The sequence below is a fragment of the Rhincodon typus genome, chromosome 1 (genome assembly GCF_021869965.1).
Source record: "Rhincodon typus isolate 14 chromosome 1, sRhiTyp1.1, whole genome shotgun sequence".
Classification (NCBI taxonomy): domain Eukaryota; kingdom Metazoa; phylum Chordata; class Chondrichthyes; order Orectolobiformes; family Rhincodontidae; genus Rhincodon; species Rhincodon typus.
Window position 1 is genome coordinate 62,978,287 of NC_063332.1, and position 21,806 is coordinate 63,000,092.

At 39.8% G+C, this 21,806-nt stretch overlaps 1 protein-coding gene across 5 annotated transcripts in view; it reads right to left on the bottom strand.

Annotated features, from left to right (window-relative positions):
- LOC109920608 (cAMP-specific 3',5'-cyclic phosphodiesterase 4D-like) overlaps positions 1 to 21,806 on the bottom strand; it is a 997,263-nt gene that overhangs the window by 99,882 nt on the left and 875,575 nt on the right. The gene's annotated exons all lie outside the window — the stretch shown is intronic.

The window sequence follows — 21,806 nt, forward strand, 5'->3', positions numbered from 1 at the left end:
ACCACCGTCTGAGAATCCCTTTCGAAGACACTTACCATCCTGACTTGGAAACAGATCATCATTTCTTTCTTGTCGCTGGTTCAAAATCCTGGAATTCCCTACCTAAGGGCATTGTGGGTCTATAACAGAACATGGACTGCAACAAGACAGTTCACCACCACCTTCTCAAGGGCACTAAGGGTAGGCAATCAATGCTGGCTCACATCTCATGAATGAATGAAAATTATAGGTGTATACTCCATTTGCCAAGTTTTTGCCCACTAAGTTAACCCACCCAGATCCCTTTGTAGACTCTGTCTATAATTCTCATGAGTTGTCTTCCCACTGATTTTTGAGCAATCTGCAAACTTGACTTCAGTACATTTACTTCCTTCATTCAAGTCATTAGTGTGTATTGCAAATAATTGTGACTCCATCAGCTCCATCACTGATCCCTGTGGCACTGTACTAGTTGCAGGTTGCCATCCTGAAAATGCATCCATTGCTCCAACTCTCTGTCTTCTATTGATTAGCCAAACCTCGATCCATGCTGATAAACTACCCCAACATAATGGGCTTATATCTTATTAAGTAGGTTTATGTGCAGTACCTTACCAATGCTTGCTGTTGATCTAAATATATTACATTCACTTTATCTACTTGTTACCTCCTCAGATAATTGTAGTAAATTTGTAAAGCATGATTTTCCTTCATGAAGAGAAGAAATGGCTCAGTGGTTAGCAGTCCTGCCTCACAGCTCCAGGGACCCGAGTTTGATTCCAGCCTTGGGCAACAGTCTGTATGGAGTTTGCATGTTCTCCTTGTGTCAGCATGTGTTTCCTTCCACAGTCCAAAGATATGTAGGTTAGGTGGATTGGCCATGCCAAACTGCCCATAGTGTCCAGGGATGAGCAGGCTAGGTGGGTTAGTCATGGGAACAGCAGGGTTACAGGGATAGAGGGGGTCTGGGTGGGATGCTCTTCGAAGGGTCAGTGTGAGTGTGATGGGCTGAATGACCTGCTTCTACACTGTCGGGAGTCAATGAAGATATGCTGACTTTATTTGATTATATTGTGTATTTCTAAATGCTCTGGATTATATCCTTTCCAAATGACAGATGTTAAACTAACTGGACTATAATTACCTGTTTTGTTTTGGCCTTCCTCATTTAAAATAAAGGTGTTACACTGGCAGTTTTCCAATTTGCTGGGGATTTACCAAAATCTAAGAAATCCAGAAAGATTATGACCAATGTATCCACTATCTCTGTGGCTACATTCTTTAATATCACAAGAGGCAATCGGTTAGGTCGACAGATGTATCAGTGTTTAGCCCTATTAGTTTGCTAGTACTTTTTCACTCATAATATTTATTGCATTTGTTTCCTCCCTCTTACCCCTTGATTATGCTATAAGTTGTTACCACTGTGAAAACTGATTGAAAGTATTTGCCATTTTTTGATTCCTCATTATAATTTCCCAGCCTCATTCTCTATGTTCCCTCCGGCCTCTCTCTTCCCTTTCATACATTTAAAGAAGCTCTCAACTTCTGTTTTTATATGAATTACTAATTATCCCTCAAAACTTATTTTCTCCCTTTTTAAAACATCTTTTGTTAATTTTTAAAATTTCCCCAGTCCTCTAGTTTATCACTAATCTTTGCCATATTGTTTTTTATTCTTTCAATTTGATACAATCCTCAACTTCCTTGATTAACCATGGTTGGTTTATCGCCTTCCATTAATCCACAGTTGTAAACATTAATATTCTGATCATTTTAGTACATATTCAGATCATGATATGCAAACTGCATTAAAAAGATTTGTGTTGCAGAAAATTAACATTCCTTAATTTTTCATAACAGGTAATATGGCAACTTGTACCAGGCTGTTCCATGAACTGGTGACTTGGTTTCTATTGGAGCAAAACTATATCATAAAGTAAATCACTGCATTATTTAAGTTTCTCTTTCTTACATTATTTTTTCAACCTTTACTTAATACAAACAGTTAACAGTTAAACCAAATTGTTTAAAAATTCAAAATTGGAGGAAAAGTAAGCATAAACTTACAATAGATTTAAATGTTAGTATTTTATATTTATTTACTGTTTTTTTTACATAATGCTATATTGTTTTGAAGCTATTATTTTGTACATTGTCTGCTTTCATGGTAGAACTAGCGGCCAGAAAGAGTCCAGTAATCTCCATATCTTTAATATGAAACATTCACAAATGTACATGACACCCTGTTCTAGGTCAAAACATCGTTTCACTATTAAATGTTATTTCCTTTTGAAGTTCACATCCAAGATATTGCGTGAAGCTTGCTGAGAATTAATTCAGACATATGAAGCTACAGCTGCCACTTTTCAAGGAACACAATGGCATTTTTATATCTATAAAATCCTGATTTCAGAATGAGTGAATAACATCACTGAAATAGGATGAATCATCAAACCATGTTGAAAAGTTGGCATCAATGAGATTTCTATTTTTCTTTCAAGCTTTTGCAACTTGTACTGGGACATATTGTACAAACAGATATATTCAAAAGTCTTTTAATTGCATGCATTTAAATTATTTGACCATGCTTGTTAAATTATATTACATATATTAATGCTGAAAGAGTTAGAGATTGTAGCAGGGACAAGGCTGAATGGAGAATAAACGCTGGTGTCTATCAAAGAGGTCAAAGGTCTCTTTCTGTCCTCTCAGTTCTATACATGTTATTCTCTCGGTTTAATGGTCAATGCTGAAGTGACAATGTTCACCAATGATCTTTGAAGAAAGCTACCTCCAAAGATCCAGTGATCTCTGTGCTGTGTTCCCAGCAATACTCTGATATTAAATCAAGAGGGTCCCTAGTGTTTGACAATAGTGGCATCACAAAGCAGGGTAAGTTGAATTAAAATTCCTACAAAGAGCAAAATAAATGATTAGGAAATACACATGGGACGAAGATAGAAGCTGAAATATCACAACCATGCTTCCTAAAGTTTAAAAATGCAATTATTTTATATAATAATGGACACATTTGACACTTCACAAATAGAAAAGAAATTTTTTTTAGCAACACTGTGTCTGTTCAGTATTCATTATGAACTTTGTACAGTGTCAAAGAGCCAGTTATTCCAAATTCAATAAGGCGCAACCTGTTCATGGATTTTTACAGTGAATATAAAAGGAAACATTTCTGTCAGCTCAGTGATTTCTAATTGACTGCAGAAGGCTAGGTCTTCAATAGCACAAAATGTGGAGCAACTGTGCATCACTGAGAACAATTTCTGGATTTCTGCATTTAATTGTTTGCACTTGGACTCAAGAAGCTGCTGTCAGTTTCAGTGCTGCAATGAAGGCAAACACTGTTATTAATAACACAAGTGGCAGGCCAATGTAATACAGGGTTATTGGTTTTCTTTCAGATGGTCTTCAAGTGATATGGCATTCATGGCATCTGGATATTGTCGAGGGACAGTCTTGACCTTTGATATAAAACCCATAGCATTTCACTTCTGTTCTCAAAATACCAGGGGTGCTCAAGCAGGCCCATTTTTGACATTTTGTTATCAGAATGAGGTAGTAACCTCCTGCACAGAATAGAAGTAAGCACTGTTACAAAGTCCCCATAATCACAGCGTGCCACGCAGAGATCATCTGTGCCCACAGATATATAACTTTCATAAACAGAAATGCATCCTGCATTAGCATCAAGTCCCAGCTGAATTACTGTTCTTTGTATTTTAACACCTGCACTATCTCCAACTCAGTTGCCAGAGCCATCATTTCATACTGTCCGATACCTCTTCTGAGTATGGGTGATGCTAAGAGCTGAAATAAGGAGCTGTGTTATCTTCAAAGGCTCAGGCAACAAACATCAAACTGACACACTGCACATGGCATCTTGCCCAGTGAGAGATACTATTGATGCATTTTCCTGCCCTGCTCTAAAAATTGATAAATGGCAGCATCATGGGTACATGTGTGATGACTCCAGTGAAGAGGAATGTGATCTGAGCAAAATTTATTCTAAACATAGCCAAGGCCAAAAGATACACTGACTTTGAGTAATGGGTTATTATTGTTTTGGCCAACTTGAGAAGGAAAAATTATCATAACATGTTACCCAACAAATCACCCTTCTAGCCATCAATGTGAGAAATATATTTTTGTGAATATCATTTACATTATGCCCTTTCAAATGTAAATGAAAATAACAAATCAGTTATTACTGTTATCTTCTTCAAAGTCTTGACTGTAATTACATTGTGAAAAGTCAACTTGATTTCATGACTAAAGGGACATTTGTTGTATATATTTTCAGTAAAAACAAAGTTACATTTTTTATGACATACATGATTCCTATTATTCAAGGTACTTTGAGTAAAAATGCAGCTCTGCAGGAACACCATTGTTAAAGTTTATGTTCCAGACAATATTACATGCGGTGCAAAGTGAACATGTTTCTAAGCAGCTGTCAGTGAATGCTGGGAGGAATGGGTAGAACATAGATTGGATTTAATACTAAATATTAAAAATTATAAAATGATCTTATTGAATAGTGGAGCTCACTTACTCCTATTTCTGATGTTCACAGTGTAAAAAGACTTCTCTGTCCAAAATCAGATGTGGGCAAACTCTTGGGATGCATAATAAAGAATGACCAAATCAGATCTACTGTCATGTTGGATAATGAAATTGAATTCGAAACATGAATTCTGATAATAAATCTTATAATTTGTAGACTGACAAAGAAAACTGTGAATAACAAACAGGTTCATTAATACACGCCAGAGAAAGGATCCTACCACTCCTACCCAATGTAGTCGGCATCCACTGGAGTCCTCCAGCATTTGATTGACTCGTGACCTCAAAGTTCCTCAGAAATGACAGGAGGTGATGTGTGAGCTTCTATATCCTAGCCTGTCTAACCATTCCTTATGAGATATCTTGCCCATTCAGGTATTAGTCCAGTAAACTTTCTCTGAACTGCTTCCAATGCATTCACATCCTTCTTTAAATAAGCAGACCAATAATACATTATTGAGACCATATCTGAAGAACAATGTCCAGTAAAACTGAACTGTAACTTCTCTATTTGATATTCAATCTCCCTTGTTAAAAATTTCTATTAGCTTTCCTAATTATTTGCTGTACCTACATACTAACATCTAGAGACTCATGCACTAGGACATCCAAGCTGCTTTGCAATGTCTCACCATTTAGATTCATATATATATCTATATCTTTTATACTTCCTGCTATAATTGAAAATTTCACATTTTCCATATTATATTCCACTTGCCAAATCTTCTCTCACTGGAAGGGTGCCACAGGGATCGGTGCTGGGACCCCAGCTATTGACAAAATATAATAATGATCTGGATGAAGGAACAAGATTTAACATCTCAAAGTTTGCAAGTGATACCAAGTTGGGTGGGATGGTAAACTGTGACGAGGATGCAGAGATTCTTCAGCATGATCTGGACAGTTTGGGTGAGTGGACAAATCAATGGCAGATGCAGTATAATTTGGATAAATGTGAGGTTATTCACTTTGGAAGCTAAAACAAGAAGCCGATTACTACCTGAATGGCTGTAAACTGGGAGAGGGGAGTGTGCAGTGGGACCTGGGTGTCCTTGTGCACCAGTCGCTGAAGGTAAGCATGCAGGTGCAGCAGGCGGGAAAGAAGACAAATGGTATGTTGGCCTTCATTGCGAGAGGTTGAGGAGAGGAGCAGGTACGTGTTGCTGCAGTTATATAGGGCCTTAGCGAGGCCACTCCTAGAATATTGTGTGCAGTTTTGGTCTCCTTTTCTGAGGAAGGATGCTCTTGCTCTCGAGGGAGTGCAGCAAAGGTTTACCAGGCTGATTCCGGGGATGGTGGATCAGACATATGAGGAGAGATTGACTGGGTTGGGATTGTTTTCGCTAGAGTTCAGATGAATAAGGGGGGTATCTCATTACAAAATTCTAACAGGTCTGGACAGGGTAGATGCAGGGAGGGTGTTCCCGATGGTGGGTGTGTCCAGAACCAGGGGTTGCAGTATGAGGATTCGGGGTAGACCATTTAGAGTGGAGATGAGGAGACATTTCTTCACCCAAATAGTGGTGAGTCTGCGGAATTCATTACCACAGGAAGTAGTTGATGCCAAAACAATGAATGTATTCAAGAGGCAGCTACATATAACACTTGGGGCAAATGGGACCAACGGTTATGAGGGCAAAGCAGGATTAGGCTATTGAGTTGAGTGATCAGCCACGATCGTGATGAATGGTGGAGAAGGCTCAAAGGGCTGAATGGCCTCCTCCTGCTCCCATCTTCTATGTTTCTATGTTAATCAAACTCTCTTTGTAGTATTCCTATGTCTTCTTCACAATTTACTTTCCTACTATTTTTGTATCGTCAACAAATTTAACTCCCATATTTTCTGTCCCTTCATCTAAGTCATGTATATAAATTGTCTTCTGATTTAATGGAAGAATTAACAATTCATCATTTTAGATTCTCTCGAATACCTATTAGTAGCCAATTGTTCATTCTTTGATTTCATTGTTCACATTTTAGCTTTCCATGTTAAAATAATGACAAAACATAAGACATTACATTGCATATCATGCACAAAGAGACAGTTTGTATCAGGTATGGTCCAATCAGCTTAAAGATAGAAATGTAAAAAAGCAGGAAGCCATTCCTTCTATAATATCTGAAAGAACTATGAATGCTCTAAATCAGGAACAAAAACAAAGTTGCTGGAAAAGCTCAGCAGGTCTGGCAGCATCTGTGAAGGAGAAAACATAGTTCTGAGGAAGGGTCACCGGAACCAAAATGTTAACTGTTTTCTCCTTCACAGATGCTGCCAGACCTGCTGAGCTTTTCCAGCAACTTTGTTTTTGTTCCTTCTATAATATCACTGTTCTTCACTTTCAGTGTACACGGCTTCTTATTTAAAACTGCACTTTTTTATCTCTTCAGCATTGAGTTAATTCAGTTTTCAGAACACCATTCATATTTCACTGATTCTGTGAATAACTTTCTGTATGTATAAATATACGATTACAAAGAATGTTACAGTTTTATAAAACTATGGAACAAATGTCCCAATGTATCAATGTACTATTTTGGTTGTTTAAATGTTGGTGTTGAAATGCTACTGTGTCATCCAAAATATGGGCCTGATGCAGGAAACAGTTGACAATAATCTCACATGCAGCTCTCCTCTAGCGTCATCCAATTATAAACTAAATGGTAAACTAATTTATATGACAGACATTTATCATTATCATCTCCTAGCATTGTACAACACGTTCAGATCCTGACGCAACTATAGACAGAATAAATCACACATCCAACCTTTCATATAGCTTGCGTAGAACTATTATAAATTGTTATGACACTGCTTTATATCATATACATGCATGTGCGTGTCTGCAAAAGAATAATGAATCAATGCAAATTAATGAAAATAATTTTATTCAAAGGTCAGGTGAAAACAGACCACTCCAGATATCCAGCTTTTACAAGCTTGTCTTTTCTTGTCACAATCCTTGATTATCATTTCCTGAAGTAAAGACACTAGACTGATGTCAAGGAACATGTCCAGGTCTTTACATAGTACAGTTGGTGACACAAATTATGAAATAGAATGGTTTCATAAAGTTGTCTACGCTCCAGTAACTTTAAAAATTGGTGGATGGAATCTGGATCTGCAATCCCTGCCTCCAGATCTCACAGATCACATTTTCATCGATGGCAGGAAGTGGGAAGGGCATGAAGTATACAAGCACAAGTCACAAATTAGCTTGGTCATTTAAACTCTGTGCGGGAGACAAATCAACCCAAGTTTCACTTGAGAATTGGTGTCAACCCACTGTGTATGCTCCACTGCCTAATGATGGAGATGTAAATATTTACAAAAGGCAGAATGGGTATGTAGAACCACTGAGCTGACAAGTTATTGAAAGGCCCTGACTCTTAAAATTTTTAAAATTAATCCTGCTTGCCCTGGCTGTCAGATTAAAATAAAACCTGTACATGGATTGGGAAACCCTAACTGCTGCCATTATATCCAGAAAAACAGAAATTGCTGGAAAAGCTCAGCAGGTTGGGCAGAGAAAGCAGAGTTCATGTTTCAGGTCCAGTGACCCATCTTCAGAACGCTTGTTCTTTCTCTCCACTGATGCTGACAGATCTGCTGAGCTTTTCCAGCAATTTTTTGTTTTTGTTTCTGAATACAGCGTCTATGGCTCTTTAGCTTTTTTGCTGTCATTATAGTGTTGTTACTGCATGATCAGTTTCCAAAATTTAGCATTATTATAGGGCTTGGGGTAGGGTGGGGGGAAGAAGCTATAAGTTCACAATTTAACTAGCAGTTCAAAGAGGTTATTAAAGGATTATTTAGATGTTTTTAATGTAATATTATGAATATAAATGCTTGGTTTTATAATGGATGAAATGCTGAGGTCATTTAACTGCTTTGAATGGGCTCTCATGAATTAAATAGTTTTTATATACTGAACTAATTAATAGTTATTTAGAATTTAGACTGGTGAGCAAGGTTAGATCATATGGAATACAGGAAGAACTAGCCATTGGATACAGAACTGGCTTAAAGGTAGAAGACAGAAGGTAGTGGTGGAGGATTGCTTTTCAGGCTGGAGGCCTGTGACTAGCCGTGTGCCACAAGACTCTGTGCTGGGTCCACTGCTTTTCGTCATTAATATAAATGATTTGGATGTAAACATGGGTGGTATGGTCAGACAACACCAAAATTGGAGGTGTAGTAGACAGTGAAGACGGTTACCTCAGAGTACAATGAGATCTTGGTCAGATGGGTCAATGGGCCAAGGAGAAGCAGATGGAGTTTAATTTAGATAAATGTGAGGTGCTACATGTTGGAAAGGAAAATCAGTCCAGGACTTATACAGTTAATGGTAAGATTCTGGGGAGTGTTGCTGAACAGAGAGGCCTTGGAATGCAGGTTCATATTTCCTTGAAAGTGGAGTTGCAGGTTGACAGGATAGTGAAGATGGCATTTGGTGTGCTTGCCTTTATTGGTCAGTGAGTATAGGAGTTGGGAGGTCATGTTGCAGCTGTATGGGACATTTGTTAGGCCACATTTGGAATACTGTGAGCAGTTCTGGTCTCCCTGCCTTAGGAAAGATGTTGTGAAACTTGAAAGGGTTCAGAAAAGATTTAGAGGGATGTTGCCAGGATTGGAGGGTTTGAGCTATAGGGAGAGGCTGAATAGGTTGGACTATTTTCTCTGGAGAGTCAGAGGCTGAGGGGTGACCTTACTGAGACCCATAAAATCATGATGCATTATGGATAGGGCAAATAGACAAGGTCTTTCCTTGGGGTGGGCGAGTCAAAAACTATAGGACATAGGTTTAAGGCGAGAGGGGAAAGATTTAAAAGGGACCCAAGGGGCAACTGTTTCATGCAGAGGGTGGTGCGTGTATGGAATGAGCTGCCACAGAAAGTGGTGGAGGCTGGTACAATTACAACATTTAAAAGGCATCTGGATGGTGTATGAATAGAAAGGGTTTGCAGGGATATGGGCTAAAGGCTGGCAAATGGGACTAGATTAATTTAGGATATCCGGTCAGCATGGAAGAGTTGGACTGAAGGGTCTGTTTCTGTGCTGTATATCTTTATGACGCTATGACTCTAGTTTAATTTTGTTTCATTTCATTGTGGTTCCCAAGCTCCTAGTACTGTGGGAGTTGGCATAAAGGGTATAATGGCAAAGGGTGGTATGTAGGGCATATGAGCAGCATGGGTTGGTAAGATTTGCCATAAACTTTATACAGGTGTATCTTGGGGAATGAGATGTGAGGGATTATGGTCTCAACATTTAATAAAACAACGGAGACAAAGTCTCAGATAACCAAGATGTTTTAAACAGCCTGACCTGGCAGCCCATGTGAAGAAGTGAATTTTATAATTCACCCAAGATAAGTGAAAGGTTAGTGCCAATCTGGCAAATTCACATGAGTAGAGAAAATTAACATGTAAATTGTACTCGTCGGGAATAGTAGCTTTATTTGATTGTGTTTTCATGAAATAACTGTTAAAGGGGCTCAATCTTTCTGAAAGATTATGTGGTAAATGTGCTTTTTTTGTTTAATATATGATTATGTCAAAATGCAGCAATGCATGAAATATGAATAACAAATAACTTTGACCTCATCAAGTCAAAGTATTTCATATTAAATTATCCCACACAAAGGTAATCTGTCCCTTTAACTCTAGAGTAGGTTCTAATTTTTTTTGATGTAATGTTAGCTTGAGATCTCAACAGAAATAACATCAAGTTGAAGAAAACTTGATGTTGTTTTGAAACACCTCACTGGTTTACCAGAAGCTGGAAGTCCTGGTTTTGATGGCACTGACATGTGTTCACAGTTTCTTCCTCAGATCATGACTTATCAATTTTGGTTATACAATCTCTGCCCCAGCAACTAATCATCTCAATTCTAGGATACCACTGCAGGAGTTCCTCAGGCTAATGTCCTGTAAAATTCAGGATTATCTAACTATTTTCAAGTGCTTCATTAATGACCTTACCTTCATCCCAAGGTCAATTCATTGATGAGTGCACAACGTTCAGTACTATTCATAACTCCTTATAGTGAAGCAAGCCCTGGACAACATCTAGGCTTGGGCTGTAGGTGGCCAATAATATTGTGTCAGTCAAGGACCATTCCCAACAAGAAAATTTAACCACCGCCCCTTGGTGCCTGCATTCTCAACATCCTAAGGTTTACACTAGACAAGAAAAAACAAAAGAACTACAGATAGAAATCTGAAAGAAAAACAGGAATTGCTGGAGAATCTCAGCAGGTCTGGCAGCTTCCGTGGAGAGAAATCAGAGTTAACGTTTGGGTCCTGTTCTGAAGAAGGATCATTGGACCTAAAGCATTAACTGCAATTTCTCTCCACAGATAGCACCAGGCCTGCTGAGATTTTCCAGCAATGTCTGTTTTTGATTCTGAACTGAAATGGAATGCCCATAAAAATACAGTGCCTACAGGAGCAGTTCACAAGTTGTGACTTCCCCTGCAAGTAACAGTATCCACAAGGCACAAGTCAGGAGTGTGACGGAATACTTTCTACTTCCCTGGATGAGTGCAGCCTTCAATAAGACTCGAGAGGCTTGACACCATCCATAATAAAGCTTGAGTGATTAGCACCCCCGTGTGTCAGCCTCTACACTTACTCTGTTCACCACCGATGCCTAATGGTAGAATGTGCACGATCTAAAAGGTGCACTACAACAATTCACCAAGGCTCTTTCAACAGTACCCTTGAACCTCATGACCTCTACAACCTCAAAGGAAGGCCACAACCTACAGATTCCCTCCAAGCCACAAACCATCCTGATTTATAACTATATTGCTGGTTCATCACTGGGTTAAAATCCAGGGATTCCTTTCCTAACAGCCCTGTGGATGTTCCTACATCCCAAGGACAGTAGCGGGCAGTTCATCACCTTCTCCAGGAGCAATATGGAACAGGTGAAACCAGTGAAGCCCACATCCTATGAATAGATTTAAAAGATTTAACTGTAGCATCTAGCTGTGTCTCAAACACCTAGCCAATGAACCAAAGGTTCTACCTCAGTTAATTCCATATTTGCCTGTTGTGGCAGAGCTCTGAAAATATTTGTAGTCACTTGCATACTTTACCTCTAGTAGTTATTGAGGAGGAGATTAGAATTAAAAGGGAGTTCTAAAGGAAGAATATAAATGTACACAGGAAAATTGAAACTCGAGTAGATGGTTCCAGTTACAGAAGCAGCACTGACGTAGGTATGATAAATTAATTTTTTGTGATTCTATGTCTATGCAATTGCACAGGACTGGAAACCTATGATCTAGGGAGAACTTAGAAAACAATATAAGATTTTCTGATATAATTTTTAAGAAAATATATTTAGCAGTAGCCTAAAAAATCCATTATGACCTGTAAAACAAAGTGAAAAAATATTTGCCATGTTCCAAATATAAAGCAAGAAAAATCTTAAATTCAAAATAGGATCAGTAATGATAATTAAAGCAAAATACTGCAGACATTGGAGTTCTGAAATAAAAATAGAATGTTAACTTTTCAAATCCAATACGACACTTCTTTGTAACTGAGGTTAGCGATGATAATGACTCAGAAATGGCAACCTTTGCTGAGACATTTATAAACATTGCTTGTCAAAGCGATAAGATTTTCACAGGTATAAACTCATTAAAAGTATGTGACTAATTCTATCCAGTTTATGAATCAGACTTTATGAAACATCTGAAACAGCGATAATTTGGCAATAAAGGAAGGGAAAGGGCAGGGTGATTTCAACTGTCTATATAAACATTTCCTCACTTCTCTGCAAAATAGTCAGGTAAACCATTTAGTTAAAGATAACAGTGATTGGTTTCAAGGGAGTTAGCTGAGAGTTGAGTCAGTATTAGTATTTATGGTAAGGGAGAACTACTACATTCACTTACTTTCCTACCACAAATGTAAGCACCGGTTCAGATCTCCGTGAAACCAACCTGGGTCTCTGATGACGATTAATCCTATCAACAGGGACAGAATCATGAAAACAATCTCAAGTAGACATAGGTAATACTCATCTCACTGGGTACCAAAGGGAAAATGAATGAAAATTAACAGAACTTAGTTTTTGCAGTTTAAATATTTAAAGAGGATTGTTGTCACTATTGGTGACAAAAAATATTTTGAAGTTCCAAAGAAATAAATACAAAATTCTTTTCTGTTAAAATAGCCTACAATGTCTATTGTGGTTGGCACAGTGGCTGGGTGATTAGAACTGCTGTCTCAAAGCACCAGGGACCTGGGTTCGATTCCACCCTCAGGTAACTGTCTGTTAGAGTTTGAACACTCTCCCTGCATCTGTGTAGGTTTCCTCCCACAGACCAAACATGCAGGCTAGGTGGGTTAGCCATGGTAATTGTGGGGTTACAGAGATAGGGGCGGCGGGGGGGGGGGGGGTGGGTCTGGCTGAGATGCCCTTCGGAGGGTCAGTGTGAACTTTCTGGGCCAAATGACCTGCTTCGAGACTGTAAGGATTCTATTTGTTCTCTCAAAGACATTGCAACTCACCTTAAATTTTGCATTTACTTGACGTTGCTTTGCTCATGAAGTTGTTCAATGCGTATTATTGTCCTAAATGGGCTGTTTCTGATTGCGTTATACAGCTAATTTGTGATGTAGAATGACACCAACAACATGGGTTCAATTCCTGCACTGGCTGAGGATACCATGAAGGACTCTTCTTCTCAACCTCTCCCCTCGCCAGAGATGTGGCGACCCTCAGGTTAAACCACCACAAGTCATCTCTCCCCAACGGGAGAGCAGTGCTATGGTCTGGTAAGGCTATGGCAACTTTCTGCTTTCTGTTTGAAAATTAACTTTTTTTAAAACCTGATTTCATACATCTATAAACTATAATCATTCTTTGAATATTAGGCAATAAATTAACATTGGCAAGAAATACTAAAGCTAGTTATATTCCTCTGTACAACAGATTGCCTTACAGAAATATCACTGCTAATGCGTCAGGCATTGGTTCACTTTCAATAATAATTTGTTGCTGATCATTTATGTGTAGTCTTATCTGTCTTACGTGTCATTTTCTCTTCAATAAATATTGTGAATGCGAACTGACCTGATAATTTGAGAATCTGATTTAATGCAAACCTGTAAACTTGAACTGCATGGTGGGGATGTCTTAACAAAGCTTGTGAACTTACAGTGCAGTTTGATCATACTGTACTGCTTGGCTTGTGAAATTGGTCCAAGACAATGCTAAAGATAATGTCAAAATATTTGTCAAAATAAAGATGTTCAGAAAAAGTCAACAACAAATACATGTTCAAGTCTTTTTGATGATTGGATTTTAAAAAGGAATGTTGAAAGTGCCTTATTTGTAAAATGCATCATAATTATGGTGTTAACCTTGTAAACAGCTTGCAAAACACTACTGTACTATTGCAAACAAAAATTAAGATGATCTGTAAGCTTTGTTTGGAAGTAAGTACGGTTAGGAAGGAGAGGTCACATCCAGAGTGAGAGACAGCCCAAGTGAGTGTATAGTTCAGAGAATGTGGAGGCAGGATGGGAATTCAGTGTAAAGGGGAAGAGGTGCTTTTCCCTTGCTTTTTTTTGGCTCATAGTTTCTAAGTACTTTTTAGCAGGACAAATTGAAACCTAAGATCGGGGCCCAGTACAAAAGAGTGACACCTCAGGTAAGTGAGTAAACACAGGTAAGTTCATTGGTTGGTGATAGCTACTATTTTGACTATCTTATATAGGTTACTTTCTGGTTGAAGGTAAACAGGGGAAATGTTTACAGGCAACAAACTAAAGATTAGTAAGAATTTTTTAAAAAATCAAACTAAGAACTAAGTAATTAAAATAGAGATGCTGGGCCAGGCAGTACTGTAACTGCATGGTGTAGGAGTTAGTGGACCCTATTATGGTTGATAGTGGGCACATCTGTAGCAAGTGTTGATTGCTTGAGAAACACAGTCTCCGAGTTGATTAGCTGGAATCTGAGCTTTGAACACTACAACACATCAGGAAGGGATGAAGTTACCTGGATGCTGTGTTTCAGGAGGACATCACTTCCCTTAGATTAACTACTCAAACTCAGTCAGTGGTCAGGGACAGGAGGCTGTGACCACCTGTGAGGTAGATAGAGGGATCCAGGGGGCAGTGCTGAGAGAGCCTCAGCCCTTGAGCTTGTCCAATAGGTTTGAGGTTCTTGCTCCCTGTGTGGATGAGAGCGGGGGACTGTAGGGAAGATGAGCAAACGGACCATGGCACTCTGGTACAGGGAGACATTCAAGAGGAAGGAGAAAAGGGAAACGTAGTTGTAATTGGAGATAGTATAGTCAGGGGGATAGACACTGTGGTCAGGATCGACAGATCCAAAGGCTGTGTTGCTTGTCTGGTACCCAAGTTCAAGATACCTCATTTGGGCTGCAGAGGAACTTGGAGTGGGAGGGGGAAGATCCAGTTGTTATGGCTCATGTAAGAAAGAGGAAAGAGGTTCTGCTGAAGGAATGAGAGCGCTGGGGGCTAAATTAACAAAAAAACCAAAAAGGTAATAATCTCTGGATTACTACTTAAGCCATGAGCAAATTGGCACAAGGTTAACAAGATTAAAGAGGTAAGGGCATGGCTCAAAGATTGCTATGGGAGAAATGGGTTTGAATTCATAGGACATTGGCACCAGTACAAGGGAAGGAGGGAGCTGTTCCAAAGGGATAGGCTTCACCTGAATCATGCTGGGACCAGAGTCCTGGTGAATTGCATAACTAGGGCTAAGGATTGAGCTTTAAACTACATAGTGCCTGGGAGTGGTCAGGTGGATGGAAGATCATGGAAAAAGTTAAATGGGGGTAAGGGCTCAGCGGAAGTTATTAAGGTTTCCAGAACAAGTAATAGGACAGACAGTATGGTTAAGGGCTGGGAATCTAACTTCAGCACAGCAGATAAGGGGACAGCTATGAGAAGGGGACAGTCAACTTAAGACTGAGGAATGTTGTACTTAAATGAATTCAGTATTCGAAAAAAGAACAAAAAAGCCAATAGTGCAGATTGAAATTGTCAGGTATGATGTTGGGCATATCACAGAAACATGGCTGTTAGGGGATCAGGGCTGGGAACAAAACACCCAAGGATACATGTCCTAGCAAAAGGACAGACAGATGGGCAGAGCCAGCAGGTTTGTGTCCTTAGTAAGAAATGAAATTAAATCAACAGCAAGAAGTGATGTAGATTTGGAAAGTGTTGAATCTTGTTTCTGGAAACAAGACTGCCCACCATGACAGAGTAGGCCATATAAATTCAGAGCGGGACAGAACAACAGCGCTTCAACGGAGGCTACGCAGCACTGACAATGTCACCTTGAAAGGAGACAAAATGTGCGCATGAAAACTGTCAGCTTGGCGAACCAACCACAACCCGAGCTACAGACACTCATTAAAACATTACGTACAGGCCTCCCAGCAGTAGTCAGGATATGGGGAAGAAAATAGACATGTAAGAAAGGCACTAATGCAATAATGATGGGAGGCTTCAATGGGTAATTCAGGATGACATCAGACCTCAAGAAAAGGAATTTGTGGAACGTCCACAAGATGGGTTTTTGGAGCAGCTTGTGGTAGAGCCCACTAGGGAACAAGCAATTCTGGATTTGGTGATGTGTGATGAGGCAAACTTGATCAGGGAGCTTAAGGTGAAGGAACCCTCAGAGGTCAGTGACATTATAGAATTCAGCCTGCAGTTTGAGAGGGAGAAGGTCGAATCAGATGTCATGGTATTACAATTGCGTAAAAGGTGATTACAAAGACATGAAGGAGGAGCTGGCCAGAGTTCATTGGAAGGAGAATCGAAACCTAGCATAAAAGATGGTGGAGTACCAATGGCAGGAGTTTATGGAGATATTTATCCAATTTCTCTTCATAACTGAAGATCTCCAGCCCAGGCAACGTTATGGCAAATCTCCACCGGACCCTCTCTGGTGCTATCACATACCTCCTATAATGTGAATTCCAGAACTGTGCACAATACTCTAGCTGTGGCCTAACAAATATTTTATACAACTCCAGCATAATCTCCCTGGTCTTAAACCCTAGTAAAGGCAGGTGTACCTTCTTAACCACATTATCCACCTGTTTTGATACCTTAGGGGAATAGTGTACATGTGCACCAAAGTCCCTCTGATCCTCAGTATTTCCCAGGATCTTACCATTCACAGCTTGCCTTGTTTGTCCTGTCTAAGTGCATCAAATCACATTTATCTGGATTGAATTCCATTTGCCACTGATCAGCATATTTGACCATCTAATATTCTCTTGTAGTCGAAGGCAATCCTCCTCACTACTTACCACACCACCAAGTTTTGTAACGTCTGCAAACTTACTGATCAACCCTCCAACGTTCAAGTCTTAATCATTTATGGAAACCACAAACAGCAAGAGCTCCAACCCTGATTCCTGTGGGACTCCAGTCTGAAAAATACCTTCAATCATCACCTTCCGCTTCCTGCCATGCAGCCACTGTGGGTCCAATCTGCCAGAATTCCTTGGAGTCTGTGGGCTCTTACCTTTCTGTCTCCCACATAGGATGCTAACAAAATCCTTGATGATCAGAGGATTAGATAGGGTGGACAGTGGGAGCCTTTTTCCTCGGATGGTGATGGCTAGCACGAGGGGACATAGCTTTAAATTGAAGGGTGATAGATATAGGACAGATGTCAGAGGTAGGTTCTTTACTCAGAGAGTAGTAAGGGCGTGGAATGCCCTGCCTGCAAAAGTAGTAGACTCGCCAACTTTAAGGGCATTTAAATGGTCATTGGATAAACATATGGATGATAATGGAATAGTGTAGGTTAGATGGGCTTCAGATTGGTTTCACAGGTCGGCGCAACATCGAGGGCCGAAGGGCCTGTACTGCGCTGTAATGTTCTATGTTCTAACTCCACGTAGACTACATCAAAAGCATTGTCCTCATCTGATCACCTTGTATTTGTCTTTTACTCTTCTAAACCCCAACAGGATAGAAGCCTAGCCTGTACAACTTTTTCTCATAAGACAACCCGTCTAGTCCGAGTATTAACCTATTAAGCCTTTTCTGAACTGCCTCCAAAACATCTGCATCCTTCCCTAAATAAGATGACCAACACTGTGCACCATACTGCAGGCATAATCTTACCAGGGCCCTGTATAACTGAAGAATAACCTTTTTTTTGTATTCATCTCCTCTTACAATAGATAACATTCTAACAGCTTTCCTAATTACTGGCTGTACTAGAATGTTAATTTTTTGCGATGCATGCACAAGGATGCTCAGATCTCTCTGCATCTCAGAGTTCTGCAATTTCTCACCATTTAGATGATATGCTACTTCTTCATTCTTTCAGCCAAAATGGACAATTCCTCATTTTCTCACACTGGGGCAAAATATGACAGATGGAATACAATCATTTAATCTATTAATATCTTTTTGTAACCATCTTGGACTGAATCTTATTTTTTTGGCTAAGGCCAAGCTGTATCACTTTTGAGTAAGTTTTTTGCGGTGAGACCTAACAAGGATTCTTGCCCTAGCTTGTCAAATTTGTCACATTAATTAACTTCCCTACTCCTATGGCATCTGTCATGTCCACTTCTAGCCCCTCCTTACCAAGTGCCATTCCCAGAAGAGTTCACCACTGCCCAGATATCCACCAAAACACTGGCATCCCTTACATCTGCAGCGTTTTAGAGAGCTGGCTTCCAGGATGAGCACTGGCATTCTGGAACTGCCCTGCTCATTGACAAACAGAAGCTAAACACATTGGAGAAGGAGAAGGAGAAGGAAGGCACTGTGGCTCTCGGATAGAGCCCGGGAGGTGTTCCTACATTCATGTACCCTTTGATCCCTAAGGGCTGTATCTAACTTCTTCTTGAAAACAGTCGACGTTTTGGCCTTAACCACTTTCTGTGGTGAGAATTCCATAGGCTCACCACTGTTTGGGTGGAGAAATTTCTCCTCTTCTTAGTCCTAAATGGCCTACCCTGTATCCTGAAACTGTGACCCCTGGTTCTGCACTCAGCAGTCATAAGGAACACACTTACTATGTTTACCCTGTCTAGTACCATTAGAATTTTATCAGTTTCTATGAGACTCCCCCCTCATTCCTCTAAACCCCAGTTATTGTATTTCTTATCGATCTAGTCTCTCTTCATACTCTCTTCAGTTCTGCCTCCCAGGAATCAGTCTAGTAAAGCTTCACTGCATCACCTCCATTGACAGAACAACCTTCCTCAGATAATGAGACCAAAACTGCGCACAATATTTCAGGTGTAGTCTAAACAAAGCCCTGTACAATTGCAGCAAGACATCCTGCCTCCTGTACTCAAAGCCTCTTGCTATGAAGGCCAATATACCATTTTCCTTCATTAACCACCTACTGCACCTGCATGCTTACTTTCAGTGACTGATGTACAAGAACACCCAGGCCTCATTGCATCTCCCCATTTCTCAATCCAATGCCATTGAGATAATAATCTGCCTTCCTGTTTTTGATACCAAAATGGATAACCTCACACCTATCTACACTGTACTTTATCTGCCATGCATTTGCCCACTCACCTAACTTGTCCAAATCACACTGAAGCATCTCTGCGTCATTCTCACAGCTCACCCTCCCACCAGCTTTGTGTCATCCGCAAACTTGGAGATATTACTCATCTAAATCATTTGTATATATTGTGAATCATTATAAAACTTTGGTTAGGCCATACGTACAGCGTTGTGCATAGTCCTGACCTTAACGTTTTTGAAAAGATGTAATAATCCTTGAGGGGAGGTAGAGGAGATTTACGATATATAGGATTTTAGCTCGAAGGTTAAGTTAGAGAAGTTGGGGTTGTTGTCATTAGCACAAATGAAATTGAAGGGAAATATGATATTGTGTCCGCCTAAAAATGGCAACTAAAAATGTCCAAACTGAGATGGTTAAGTTTCTACTTGTCGAGTGCTTTAAGGGTTATGGAATTAAAGCAGGAACATAAGGAGTTAATATATTGAAAGCCATGATCCACAGATTCAAAAGAGATTGAATGACTTACCTCTGTTCTTATGCACTCTAGAAGTGGCAGCCCTGCTCTGAAAACTCTACAACTGAAGTGTTAATTTACCTTTTCCCTTCGTAGAAGCTGACAGAATCATGTGTATTCTTGACCCTTTCTGTTTTTATTGCAATTGTTGGGTGGCTTTGCTACAGTTGTGAGTTGTTAGGTACACTATTTCAGGTAAATATGGCAGAAATCCACAATAACCATGCTTTCTATTGGTTAAGCTAAAGAATTAGACATTGGTCAGTAGATGCAATAATTAAGAATATGTTCCTTTGTATGCTACCAATCAGATACACAGTGTCTGATAAAAACTGTGGATGCTGTAAGTCAGGAACAAAAATGGAAGTTGCTGGAAAAGCTCAGCAGGTCTGGCAGCATCTGTGAAAAATAAATCAGAATTCTGAGGAAGGGTCACCAGACCCGAAACATTAACTTGGATTTTTCTTCCCCCCCTACAGATGCTGCCAGACCTGCTGAGCTTTTCCAGCAACTTCTGTTTTTGTACACATTGCCTGAATGTGCCAACAACAAAAGAACAAATAGTTAGTCAGCTTGATATCTCAATTGGGAATAGTGTCTAAAGATGTGGAAAATGGAAATTACTGACAATTTTAACCAGAGAGATCGCAAGGACAATAGGTGTTCTCATAATATTTAAGAGCATATCAATAAATATTATTCTGAGACTTGAAATCAAGTTATTCATTGATTTATGTTAGTTTTATTTCTAACAATTTAACATCTGCTGAAATTCCAGGTAAAGGAATTTCATATGAACAGATAAATGACAATATTCAAATAATGCAATTCCCATTGAAGAAGGAAAAATGAAGGAGGAATTACTTGACTCCTGACTCGACTGCACAATGGGCCTGAAATGCCCAATTTGATTCTGGGGCCAAAAATAGAAACATTATTTTTATCTTGAGTAACAATATCCATAACTATTGATAAGCACACAAGACTGATCTTATGTACTATAATTATGCTATTTGAAATTAGTCATGTTTTGGTAGTCATGTTGGAATTTTACAGGCTGCAATGACATGTTTCATTTCATGTGCCTAATTAAAGTGACAGCGAATGGGTCTTGTTGAGGTATTGGGACCTCACCTGCCAACTGGAAAGAAGGCAAAAAGGGAAGATCTGTTGAACAGCAAGCTACAAGGCCACAGGCAGGACTTCCCTCTAAAATCAAGGCCCTGGGGCTAAAATCCTGCCTACTGAGGCTTGCTGGCCAATCAGAGGCTGACTGCTCTTGACCTCAGCAGTGCCACGGCGAGGTCATGGCTGTACAATTTCCAAGGCACCCACAGCCACAGGTGTGTAATGTGGCAGCAAGGAAGAGGGCACAAGGTGGTCAGTAGCTCGGGCAGGAAAGGGACTCCCAGTGGGTTCCTGCTTTTGTGGTCCATTTCTTCAATCAAGCAGTGAGCGTTTTGCATGAAAGGACACACCCCTGGAGGTGATAAGCTGACTGCATGGTTTCAGCTGCCATGGCAGGGCAGGGTAATTGGATGAGGCCCTTAAGTGATAATTATTTAACCACTTAAAAGGGCATCAGTTGGTAGTGAGTTAGCAAGGTTGACTGCAGGCCTTGCCACACAGAAATGATTTAGGCAGAGGTGGGAAGGTGGCCAGCTTCAGGTCGCTGACCATCCTGCTTAATTAACTGCTTTTCCTGCTTCCAAACTCACCACCAGCCACAGCAGAAAATTCCACCCACAGAGAGCAATGCATATAGTTCAAGGCTGGCTCAAATTGATGATGGAAAGGTTTACCTGCTAGCAGTAAGGATCCTACATGAAAATACCTAAACATCTGGTGAGCATTATCCCACAGCATGAAGCTGTTTCTAATTTTACATCCACAACTGGGTACCATAACTAAAGGTAAGTTCACCCGCTGGAAAGTGGATTTATTTCCATTAGGTTCTCCACAGGCCTTGGAGAGCTGAGATGAATGCTACTGTGAGCCTAATAAACAAAATGTTTGCTAGTAACTTTAATCAATGCGAGAGAGCATTAATTATTTTTCCAAGGATTTAGTGCAAAAGACTTTAGTTTTATTATGACAGTGAGGAGCTGTTTTGATTTTCCTGCTGGCAGTCAGGGCTGAGCATCTTTGCTGCATGCAAATATCTATGTTTTCAAATGCCTTATGATTTAGAAAAAAAATTTGATC